Genomic DNA, 13,073 nt, shown 5'->3' with positions numbered 1-13,073 from the left:
AAACAGTCAGTAATGCAGAAATCTCACGGAAGAATGAAATAGATAGCTTTCGAATGTTTGTCTCCCAACGATATGATTAAAGACAAGCAAAGAAAAAAAAACTCTGTTTACATATCAATTTCTCTGTTTCTGCCATATAAAACTTATTTTATCCATTTTTTTTCTATCTGGCTTATGTAATGCGAACAGAATACCTTTAACTTTATCCTATTTTTTAATGCATTCTTTCACTTTATTCTATATACAGAATGGGAAGGGATGAAGATAGTACTTCGCCGGGGCAGTGGCGTTCTTCACTGTCTCACTCATGATTTTGCTTTTTGTTTGTAATGTTTGTTTGTTTTTTCTTTGTACCACTCTCTTCCCCGTTGTTCAACTTATTCGGATTCTCTTGAAATAAAAGTTCTGGTGGTTCGGGGGAGTTTGCAAACACTCCGCTGGCGAGAAGCAATCCAATTCCACGAAAAGCCGCCTTTTCTCACTGCAGGAGTTCAATGACCGGATTGGATGGTCATGGTCAAGAAGAACACAAGAGCTGTATAAGTAAATATAAATGTAAGCAAACACGCAAACACGACCGTCGCTGCATACTTAGAAAGTCGCGGAGCAAATACTGCGTTATGTGAGTGGTCATCCCCGTGACATTCCTTTTCCTTGTTTGTATTAAGTTGTTTTCTGATGCGGGTTATCTCGTAAGCCTTACATGGTGAACCGAAAACAAACAAAAAAAAAGAATTACAAAGGAGTGTTGTCTACATACACCGAGGTTTGCTGAGCTAGCGTGCCTTTGTTTGCCGGCTTATGGTATCGAGAAAGAAAGCTGCGCAAGAAATGGAGTTTTGTGGCAGGCATAAAGGCATTGAGATGGGTTGAAAGTGTCTCGCTGTGCGTGCCTAGCATCGAATACATTGTAATCGCGTAGACTGGCCCCATAGGGCACTGCCAGCCTACACACGGTTGCGCGATCTCTCGCATGTCCTGCCTAAGGAGCTCGAGCGCGCTCTAGCCGGCGGCGTGCGCTCTTGTAAACCTAGCGGTTGAAAAGCGACTTCCGGTGCGTGATTACGGAGCGCGCTCTATACACTGTAAAAAATAGTTGTAAATTTACAGATAAAATACATGAAATTTCTGTACCGCGAAAGAAACTTTCTGTGAATGTGCCATGAAGGAAATCTGTTAAAAAGAGAAACCGAAATTTCCTGTTATTCGTGACCTTCAGCAAAACAAACGACTCAAAATTGAACCTCCACAGTTTTAAATACTTCAAAGAGTACAAATGTCCATGAAATAACATTTCATGTTTTTCTGGTTTCTCCCACAATGCTATTTTGATTGATTAATATTCAGAACCTTTTCTGCGGTTCTACGTTCGTGCCTCGCGGGCCCCTACATTTACAAGATGGCTACTGTGGCTACCGCTCACGCCGAAGCGCGGCTACGCGTGACTGCAGCGTAAAGCGCGGCTACGGCACCCTCCTGCTCCTGCTTTTTGTGCGTGTGTCATTGAAAGGTGGGTGGTTTTCTTCTCACTAGACTTCCTTACAACAAGAACTCGTTGATATGCCTGCCTGCTTTCGAAATTCGCTCTCGCGTAGTTTCTAATCCTGCTTTGCGTCGGCAGCTCGTGCGACCACAACGTTGTGCGAGAGCCGGAATTCCTTCCATGCTTTGGTAGAAATACTGAAGAGGCCTTGTAAGTGGGTGCTTAAGGGAACGCCTGCTGTTGTACCACATTTAATTCTTTGCTGGTAGCGGCAGCGTACGACAAGGTATTCTCATTTGTACTTGGACGGTTGCAGAGCGCATACTACAGTGTTCGCAGCGCACTTCATGTGCGTTCTCTGCGGGCAGCCATTAACGAGGTTTCGCTGTACAGAATAATGACAGATATTTGTTCACCTTACCCGCTTTGTTTCTTTATTACATCAAACCTGTGTATTCTGTGTTTCTGCACCTATTTTTTTTCTTGATGCTTGGCCCGACTTTCTCTAAAAACTAATGAAGTGCGTATAACTCAACTCAGCTAACCGAGCGACGTTACAGAGCATATAATTCTTTCTTTTTTTAATGAAAGTGCAAACGTTTCATTTTTTTGTGTGTTTACGAGTAATAGGTAGCTTTCTCCTGCGTAGTGAACATGGCCCTGAGCAATGATGTTGTGGCTTGGTGTACGGCGTTTAGTGTTTTGTAGTGGTCATTGCATGATAAGTTCTGCTTGGTTGTATAAGGCTCTTGAACATTGCTGGCGGGAATGTGCGAACGCATAGCTTCTTGGCGTAGTATCATTGGATGACCTTCCTTACGAAGCTTTAAGTTCCTGGCGAAAGATAGATAACCTAGGTAAACCTAGTTTACCGAATGGACGTGTGGGGCACATCCACTCGGTAAACCGATACCTCGATTGACTAGCCAATGGGGCACGGGCTTGACGTGTACACGCGCTACCTTGCGTCATCGCACTCCGCCTGCGTTGAGGTGGAGCACGTCTTCTCCTCGGTAGGAGAAACGGCGCGTTTCGGATTGGCGTGTTCCCTGCTGAAGCTTATGTTAGATACGCGGTTGTTATCCGTGGTTTACACACAACGGCGTGAGGCCGTGAACACCTCTCGAAAGTGGGCTCAAGTGCGCTTGTAGTACAGGCGGTGAATCGTGGCACATGTCACATGTGACCTCTCAGTGGGCACCAACGCCGACGCCGCTGTTCTAGCCGTGCGTGAAGGCTTATTGTGGACGTCGGTCATGACTACCTTTAAAGAATCCCGGTTTCCGGAGAGGCGGACTTTGTTTTTAGTGGCGTATTGAAGGGTGGATGAATCTTTCGTTGGCTCTCGCCCGTTTTGTTCACCAGTGCTTGGCGGCAGTAGTTATTAGACTTCCATCGTCGAACAAAAAGTACCGACACAAATTTTGAATGACGCAAGCAAGTGTGTTCGAGATGTGTGTACGAGATGTGTTCGTCGCTGAACGCAAACGTTTTTAGCTCTTTGAGGCGCGCGTTTTGTCGCGCGTGAGGTTAGGGCGTCTGGAAAAAAAAAGACATGCGCACGTTTTGGTCGACAGCTTTAGAAGGACATCCATTCTATACATCCGCCCTATCGACATGTAGGACACAAAAAGAGCAGCTTGGCAGATAACAGCGGCTCCCGAACTAATCAGACGACTGGCATATGACGGAATGGTCTGTGTGTTTTGCCAGCCATGCTACCGCGACAGATGGCCTTTGTTTATTTGACGGTGCTGTTTCCTGCCAAATGACGCCATGCGAAACAAACTGTAATTACGCTAATATTACCACTGAAGACATAACATCTACTCCTTTAAGCGCATCACTCCTTGAATGAAGCGAATTGCTCATTAGAAATGTTCTGCGATTTGTAAACATTCACAATATTCTATAGATTTTGAACACATATAATTTGTTGCTCTTTTACGGAGAAGCAAATTTCATGCTATATATAGTTTACAGCACGTAATAGGCAGGAAGTGGCGTACCAGGGTGGGGGTTCAACCCCCCCCCCAAATAATTGTTAGATTGTGCATGTCTACATATGCACGCACGAACATACATAAAGAGCGGTTGAACCCCTCCCCGAAAAGAATTTCTGGCTACGGCCCTACAGGCAGGTGCAGCTCGTCTTCTGGCCCAATGGCTTAGCCCAACTCGAAGGAGTTTTTCAGTAAAAATAAAAACCAATTGACCCTCTCCTTTTCATAAAACGAAGGACATTTTGCTCCATCTCAGGTGGCAAGTTTTCCCAGATTGATACAGATCATTGGACAAATTTCCCCACTACGTGCCCTTTATAAATGGATTCCTGGTAACAAAAAAGTGTGACGGAAATCGCAACTTGGTGGCTCGCTAGCCTAAATAATGAAATAGTCGACGCGAAGCAACCGTCATTGCGAACGTCATTGCGCATGCATTGTTGATTCCTTGCGTAAACACTTTCTGCAATGCAGGTTCACTGAGCGCGCCCACGTGCTCTGGTGTTATTCGTCTGCATGCTTAGCCTCGCGTCCGTGCAAATGCGCATGCTTTTAAAGGCTTTTTGAAAGCATTAGGAATATGTTTCAATTAGGTATAGCATTTAATGTTAAAGATTCATTCTCTCTGAATTAGCAAAAATGTTGGCTACAGTCAGGCATTAGCCTCCTTTCCTTTCTCTTTAGAGCTTTACAGAAGTGCTTACCGTTATAACAGACTTTTCTATTTCTTTCGGTAAATGCAGTTTTTTATTTATTTCAGCGATGTATGTCAGCAGTCTCTGTGGTACCACCAAGACGTCTGTGCCACGTTTCATGAAGTATGCCGCACTGCACAAAAACATGAATGCATTCTGCATGAAGTGCCCATTGGAACAGCACAGAAAAGTGTTCCGAGAGTTCCTTCTCTGAGCTAGTGGTACGAGATACCGAGGACGAAAATAGGACTGTAAAGAAAACGAAGAGTCCAAAAGGATTTATACGGTTGTGTGTCATGGAAGCCCAAATTACCTGTACTAAGACACAACATAATGGATCACACTAAGTTGGCACTGATGCTATAGTGCCCTAAGGTGGTGCTGCATCTCGAGCTACCAGAAGGTAAGAGTGGCCTGCTCCTCAAATTGTTCGCTGCTTTAATTTACCTTGTATTATCGAGAGAATTTATTTATTTTTATTTTATATCACGTCTACAGTGTCTTTAGTTCAATAAAAAAATATTATCTAACTTTTTAATTGTCTTCGTATGCTTGTTTGAACTCCAGGGTACAGGAGTTTTAATGGCTACTTATCGCATAATTAACTTCATAACTTTTATTATTGCAGGCAAGTACAATTGAAGATAACGTCGCAGACGTGCCGTGCTCCCCTTTCATCATTGCAAAAGGTATTGTTATGGATGCTTGCAATATATTGCTGAATATTTCTAAACAGGAAATATTTTGTTCCAGGAGAGAACTTTCTTACTGCCGGGGCATTTATCATCTGTATTGATACCCATGCTGTGATCGAATCCACCACACGGTGCCAGGCATTCAAGTTGATGTTCTTTACACACTTCGCCTTTACTATTGAATACCGCAAGGAGGTCAGCCTAACCCTGGTGTTCACACAAAGGTAAAACTTAATGTGATTTTTCTGACTTTTTCAACAAGATTCATGCAACTAACTTAGATAAAGCCACATTAGATAGTACAAAAGTAGACAAGTACTGGGGAATTTCCAATATCTGATACTACACTCCCATTTGGCTAAGTCAATGAGGGTTCTGATGGAGGGTATGACTAAATGGAAATGTTCACCTTAAGTGTGAAACTGTCTACGGGAATCCTGAGCGGTCATGAAAGACTTTAAGTAATAACGTTAGTATATGGAACGGATGACGTTTGAAGTATTTTAATCACTGTTTAATGAAGATTTCGAAGGGGCACCAAGTAACATGAAAATTTTCATTAATTTAAATAAGAGATAGCGCTTTTTTATGCAGTTCTGCTGCCGGAGCAAGGTGTGTGTCCGGGCTAGTTGGTATACCATAATTGTGAGCACAACGCAGAAAGAGAAAGAGACGCAATAAACAAAGGACCGACGTGGATTGGTGCAATCAAGCGAGAATTCCCTGTAAGCAATGGGCACAGATTGAATCAGCGACACGTCTATAAGTTTATTTGGCATCTACAGCTACACACGACTTTTTCATATCTCCTATTGTTTGCAATGGAGAACATGTGCGCGCATGCGCTTTAGGATGAGTATGTTCTTTACCTGATCATGTGGGGCAATGCCATAAAATCTGTGGTAAAAATTGTGCCCGTAGTGTCCCATCATCCACTTTGTCCGGGTTTCTCGCGCTACCATGGTTTCAGTGCAATTTTTAGCAGATCTAAATTGTGAAACCCATAGTGTCTACCATGCAATCATGCGTGTGCACTTAAAAAATCAGATAGTTCAGCGGTGTTCTCGGGTCCCAGCAAGCACACGCATTGTTTAATAACACCTTTGTTTTGTTTAATAGCATGGTAGCTTTGTTTTGACTTTTCGGCTATGCGCGCGCAATGTCACAAAGCTCATACATGGTGGAAGCTGTTGAAGATAAGGACCTTCTGCGGCACTCCGCAAGTTCACATAAAACTCGCTTGTTACATTCCGATGGACAAACGATCAGTTGCCGGCCAATTTTTTCGGCGACAAAATGATCATCACGTGGGCGTGGTGGTGTTGCTCGCGGAGGTACGTAATAAGGGGTGGGTTGAGAAAACGTTTCGGTCTTCGGCCGCGGTCTCATTGTGAACGATGAACCTAATGACAGAAATTGTGGCTTTTACTCCTATGCAAAATAGGTACTGGATTTGCGCATTCATCAAGAAAAAGAAAATGCATTGATGTAATAGTCATTTGTTTATTTTTTTTTTATACTCTCGATAATTGGGCATTCAGTTAATTCAGACGTTTTTTCCGGACCCGTGAAATCCGAATTAACGAGCTTTTCTTGTATTTGGGTGAATGTTTAAAAGCACATGAACCTCAGAAGAATTGATGCCTGGGCAAGTTGGAATTGGTTATGCATGTTCGAAACGGGCGGCGCAAAAACAATGGACAAAGGAAAGACTTCCTTTGTCCCTTGTTTTTGCGCCGCCTGTTTCGAACATGCACATGAACCTTGCTCTGTGAGGAGCATTATTTCCTTTAAAGTCCTTACACTGCAATAAATGACATTGTATGAACCATAATGCAATTTTATAGAAATCAATCTCCATCTGGATCGTGAGGTTATTTTTTTACTGATTCCACACACACCTTAAAGAGGCAAAGCGAGGGTTTCTTGAGCGCTTTACCAACATAATCAGTGTTGTTCTCAGTGTGGTCCATTATGTTCAGCATAGTCATGAACAGCCTGCTGTACCTAAAAATATCATTATTCGTTTTTAGGGCAGCCGCAGCAGTCAGCCCTGACAGAGGGAGCAAGGTCGAGAAGTCAAGGAAGCAGCGCCGCCTCACACCACAAATGACCAACTTAATCAAAGCTCTGCGAGACTACGAATGCTAAGTGTTACAACGAAAAATTTGCAGTGTCATTATGAATATACCGTATTTACTCGAATCTAAGCCGGTGAGTTTTTTTTTTTTCGAAAAAACGATGTGCGAAAGTGAGGGGGGGGGTGTCGGCTTAGATTCGAGTACATGCAATGATTAAGTTTTTTTTTATGGCCTTGCGAATTTCGAGGGTCGGCTTATAATCAGGACCGGCCTAGATTCGAGTAAATGCGGCATATCTACACATTTTCTAAACCAGTTTGAATCTACGGTGACAACATGTACGCAGTTTTCATTATTTTGAAGCTCTTTACATGCAGCATTTCCTGTGCTTAAATAAAGATTCGTTTCTTTTATAATGAAAGGAGAATCTACTGAAACGTGCCTGTTTTTATTGCGTTATTTACTAGAGTGCTGGAAGCAACACCTCGCGGGTGTAGCTCCAAGAAGTTCACAATGTCCGCTGCGGTAGTACAGTGGTTCCGGTGCTCGGCTGCTTACCCGAAAGTCGCGGGTCCGACCCTGGCCGCGGCGGTCGCAATTCGACAGAGGCGAAATGGTAGAGGCCCATGTACTGTGCGATGTCAGTGCGCGTTAGAAACACCAGATTGTCGAAATTTCCGAAGCTGTCCACTACGATGCGCCTCATAATCATATCGTGGTTTTGGCTTGTAAAACCCCAGATATTAATAAAAAAATTGGAATATATTTGGATTATGCAAACGCAATATATTAGTATTTTTGCCATTGCATTTGGCTAAACAAAATATTTTTGCGTATCGCTTGTACAAGTGACATAACTACTTTTTAGTACTGAGAAATGTTTTTCTAAGAAAATATATATAAGTTGATCTTTATGCATAAAAAATATGTTCCCGAATTAAAATGCAGTAATGAAATAGCAGGAGGGCAGTAACAGAAAACACAGCCTTTGTGACTCGATATCCGAACTTGTACTTATAGATAACGTTTCTGTAAACGATAATAGACACTATTTGCGAAATAACAGATAAGTGAGAATAGAAAACAGTTTTTTTCAGTGTCTGAAAACTGAAACGTGTTTTTAAACATAAAATTTCTGTACTGTAAAATAGAAAATAACAGTGAAATAACAGAAAGAAGACAAACAGAAAACCAAGTTTTTTCTGTAACACAAAACTGAACATTGTGTTTATGCAGAAAATTTCTGTAAAGTAAAACGGAAAAAATCTGTTAAAACACAGAAAGCTTCAAAATAGAAAACATGGCTTTACAGAAATTTTGTGGCAAGAGAGCTGCCAGACAATTTCTGTTTTTTTCACAAAATATTTTTTACAGTGTACGCACTCCAGCCCTGAGACGGTGCACGAGGGCGTGCGCGAGAGCTCGCGCCTGTTACGGCTTCCGTAGAAATGACGTGTTTCCGACTCTTTCCTCTGACGAAGTGCGTTCTCCTTCTCCACTCGTTCCTACCGCGAAGCAACATAACATTCGCCATCTGATGCTTTCGTTCCCACAAAATCAGTCGGCGGAAATCACCGTCAAGCTAAGCTCCGAAGGCGTTGCACTCGAGCGCATTCGAGCGTGTGCCTTTGGAGTGCGGAGCGCGCTAACTTAACGCGCCCAATATCTGTGCAAGTTCGATGCCCTAAGAATGGCGTCCCAGCATGCCGCGCAGTCAGGCAAGAAGATTGCAGAGGCACACGCAGAACGTTGTCTGCGGCAAGGATAAGGAAGCATCGTTATTTATGCTTGTATGATTAATGGTTCTGGAAAACTTGAAAGAAATTATTTCGAAGTGCCTGTACTTTCCTATTCTTAGCTGCATTAATACATGCAAGTAACTCGGCTAGGTCGATAGCTAAAGGTGTGCGCAGGGCTCCCTATTGGGGAGAAGGGAGGTGGAGCAATGTACCCACCCCCCGCCGTTGTACGAGTCCAAAGGACGCCATGCTTCATAATGAATGAAACCAAAAAATTAAAATGATGGGATGACGTGCTTCTCAGAATGGCCTGCCTTTGGTCCCTGACTTTCCTGAAGTAAAAATGGGAAATAAACAGACGCGAACTAAGCAGACTTTGCCCCCCTCCCCTCAGAGGAGCACGCCTTTGTTTCTGCGCACGCCTTTGTCCTTAGCCTCTTTAAACGTTTGGCAATGACTGTTCTTGCTTGATTGTTATTTGCTGACTTTATCGGCGATTATATGTTTTTGCGTAAGCAGGCGCGCTGCTTCTACGACCATCTTGGCTCTTGGCTGAAAACATCCGAAGACGCTTTCCCATCTGTTATACTGTTTCCGTCAAGAAGCGAGAGAGAAAAAACACACAGGGTGCCTTATACATTCGCCTAAGACGACTAGACGACGAAAGCCATCAGGTGTGCCTATTTTACCGCGCACTAATTAAGTTTCGCTAATTAACTCCCAAATGCTTCATTTTGCTTTGACTATCATCGTTTAATGAATAGCCAGGCTTCTATTCGCTTTTTGTATGGCCGACGTCACGTGAAACGTTTTTTCCTTCACTTCTCGCACGCCGGCTTTTCGTTCAAGGCCACATTAGCATGATGCACATAAGACTTTTTTGCTTTAATAAAAAACGCCATGCCTGCGCGGAAAGCGCGGCATAGTCACAGCGAACGCTGAAAGAGCGGTATTTCTAGATCCCGTTATAAAGTCTCTTGTGGCTACTAATACAACTACATTAGGAACGTACCCACTACGCCACAAATTATAATTTTTGGGAAGTTGGGAAGCACCCACCACGACATTAATCGTTATTCTCCGGAGAAGCGAGGTACCATCTGTAAGGCATTATGTGCATTTTGTTGATGCGACGGTTGCTGACGAAGAAGAGTTATGGCTGAGCCCTTTGTAATGGGTTTGAAGCTTTAAACGAACCACTAGTTACGTAATTCATATTGTGTGACGCCCGGTCGTTATTTAACTGTCCCACCACGCTTTATACCATAAGTTAACCGGAGAAACAGAGAGCGAGAGAGGGAGAGAGAGAGACAGAATTACCTTTATTGAGAGCCTGAGGAAATGGATCATGAAAGTCTTATGGGCTTCCTTGGCAACCAATAGAAGTGCACTAGCGAAGAACCCACTACCCTACAAATCATCATAATTTTTGTGAAGTAGGGAAGCAGCCACTATGCAATTTTTCGTCATTCTGCGGAGAACCGTGGTACTCGCTAAACAGCTGTAAGGCATTATGTGCACTTGTTTGATGCTGTGGCTGATGACGATGAAGAATTATCGCAGAGGCCTTTGTAATGGGTTGGAAGCATCGAACAACCCGCTCGTTGCGCGATTCGCATAGTGTTACGCCCGGTTACAGAATTCGCGTTTGTGTGACGCCTGGGTGTTATTTTACACTTCTACCACACCACATTACATCTGTTAATGTGGTTCCTTGCCGACATGAAGCCTGTAATGGGTCTTTTTGGAACGTAGTTTCAAGCACCGCATGGCCCAGAGGTGGAACACTGGGCTCCCACGCAGGGGGCCCCGGTTCGAACCTCGTTTCATCCTGGAAATTTTTTCTTATTTTCTTTTTTTTTTTCTTATTTCGTGCGATAGCGGTTACGGACACCGGCGGTGGTGGCGGCGGTGGCGGCGGACAACTACGGCGCCAAAAACGGCGGTTGAAATGATCCAATAACAGATTTCGTTGTAAAATAATATTTACCTGTAGAAAGCCCCCTTTCCTCACACTGCAGAGAAGAGAAGAGTTTTTAGCAGATTCTGGAACGCAAAATGTTAGTTCTGAGACATCCACGATATCTGCGATAATTTCTCGCTGAACTTATTGACGAGACTTTCCTCAGTTGGTCTTTAGTAGAAAGTAAAAGGGACACCGGAAGCAAATTTAGAGACATGCCGCACGGGTGCTAGAAGTGACGTCATTTCTGTGAAGGAAATGATGTAAGTAAGTTTTTGGTGGAACTGCAACCCAGTAGAATAGACTTCTGTGTATAAAAAGAAATATTGCAACCTCTTACTCGTCTATTTACATAAAAATAAGAAAGCGCCTTCATCTTCTTTTTGTTATTGTGAGAAGGAGCAGCGCCTTGTGCTTGACGACCTAGTTGACTTATCTTTTTTTCCTTTTAAGTGAAGTTCTCGTTGAGAAACTGTGCGCGTTTTGTTGAGCGCACCTTTTGCGTGCTGCTGCTGGCCGCTGCTTCCTAGCTCAATTGACCTGTTTTCTATTTTCGTTCATTGAATTAACACCCGCTTTCCACTCCCAGTCTTTTCATTCACTTTCGCTTCACTTCAGATCTCTTTATTTGCTTCCAGTTTTCTCTTCACTCTCGGTTACAGCCTAGCTAGAAAGACCTCTGGCTGCGAGCGAAGTCTGGTGACAAGTGGTTGCCGACATCGTGGACATCGCATCCCTTTACTCATAGTGAGTGAAAGGGCATTGGCTGAAAAAAAAACATGGCAAGAACCGCAAGCAGCTCGATACTTGAAGCGCGCTCTAAAGCAGAAAGAACGCACGAAAAGAACATACACAGGACGAGCGCGAACAAATGTTACAATTGTTACTTCTTTGTGTGTGAGCAACGCGCTCCTTCCTGAAACGCGGACACTGCAGCGAGCGAAGTGACCTGCGTGCTCTCCGTAACCTCAACGGAAACTTGCGGTGACAGCGCAAGACGTAGAAACCGCCCTCATCATGAGACAAGCGCGCACGCACGAGAGACATCCCCTGTAGAGGAGCGCTTTCATGGCAACGCGCGCGGCAACGACCTTTAAAGCGTGCCCTGCGCGCCCGTCGCGCCGTCTCGCTAGTGATAACTAGAACACGCTGAAGCCAGCGAGCTCAGAATACCACGAATGGTAAATGGTGCATATTAATAGCTCGCCGTTAGGAAGCTTAAGAACGCAAGCTCTGTGGCCGAGGGGTTTCGCGGGGCGCGCTGCGGAGCGAGGGGTCGTAAGTTCGACTCCCATCTTTTACAGCGAAAGCTGTTATGAGATCACAACAAGGGCCGTTTTTGGCGCCGTAGTTGTCCACCGCCGCCGCCGCCGGTGTCCGTAACCATTATCGCTCGAAATAAGAAAAAAACGAAATAAGAAAAAATTTCCAGGATGGAACGAGGTTCGAACCTGGGCCCTCTGCGTGGGACCCCAGTGTTCTACCACGGAGCCATGCCGGTGCTTGAAACTGCGTTGCAAAAAGACCCTATACAAGCTTCATGTCGGGAAGGAACCACATTAACACATGTAATGTAGCGTGGTAGAAGAGTAAAATAACAACCAAGCGTCACAGAACGCGAATTTTGTAACCAAGCGTCACACAATGCGAATTGCGCAACGAGTGGGTTGTTGAACGCTTCCAACCCATTACGAAGGGCTCTGCCATAATTCTTCATCGTCATCAGCCACAGCATCAACAAAGTGTACATAATGCCTAAAGGTGTTTAGCGGGTACCACGATTCTCCGCAGAATGACGAAAAATGAAATAGTGGCTGCTTCCCTACTTCAAAAAATTATGATCACTTATAGCGTAGTGGGTTCCTCGTAAGTGCACTTCTATAGGTTGCCAAGGAAGCCCATAATGCTCCCATGATGCATTTCCTCAGGGTCTCAGTAAAGTTCTTTACCTGTCTCTCTCTTTCTCACGTTGACCTATGTTATGTAGAGTGGCGGGAGAGTGAAATAACGACCGGGCGTCACACGATGTGAATTACGTAACTAGTGGGTCGTTTAAAGCTTCCAACCCATTACAAACGGCTCAGCCATAATTCTTCATCGTCATCAACCGTCGCATCAACAAACTGCACGTAATGCCTTACATATGGTAGCTCGCTTCTCTGAAGGATGGCTAATAATGTCGTGGTGGGTACTTCCCAACTTCAAAAAAAAAATGATGAGTTGTGGCGTAGTGGGTACGTCGCTAGTTTACTTGTATTAGTAGTCACAAGAGATTTTCCGCTCTTCCAGCTTTCGCTGTGACTGTGCTGCGCTTTCCGCGCAGGCCTGGCGTTTTTTTTTCTTCTAGTCTTTTTCTTTGTCATTTGTTAGTGTATGTTTTACAACGTCATATCCGTGACAAAGATACGTCAGTG

General features: G+C 44.1%; 1 long non-coding RNA gene across 1 annotated transcript; it reads left to right on the top strand.

Annotated features, from left to right (window-relative positions):
• Nucleotides 1-1,195: 1,195 nt before the first annotated feature.
• LOC119392859 (uncharacterized) lies at nt 1,196-7,134 on the top strand. The gene is made up of 5 exons (XR_005183733.2): nt 1,196-1,510; nt 4,247-4,584; nt 4,810-4,870; nt 4,935-5,100; nt 6,910-7,134. It is a non-coding gene; the product is annotated as an uncharacterized LOC119392859 (long non-coding RNA).
• The last annotated feature ends 5,939 nt before the right edge of the window (nt 7,135-13,073 follow it).

Source organism: Rhipicephalus sanguineus, chromosome 5 (genome assembly GCF_013339695.2).
Source record: "Rhipicephalus sanguineus isolate Rsan-2018 chromosome 5, BIME_Rsan_1.4, whole genome shotgun sequence".
In the NCBI taxonomy this organism is placed as follows: Eukaryota; Metazoa; Arthropoda; class Arachnida; order Ixodida; family Ixodidae; genus Rhipicephalus; species Rhipicephalus sanguineus.
This window is presented reverse-complemented; position numbering and strand designations above follow the sequence as displayed.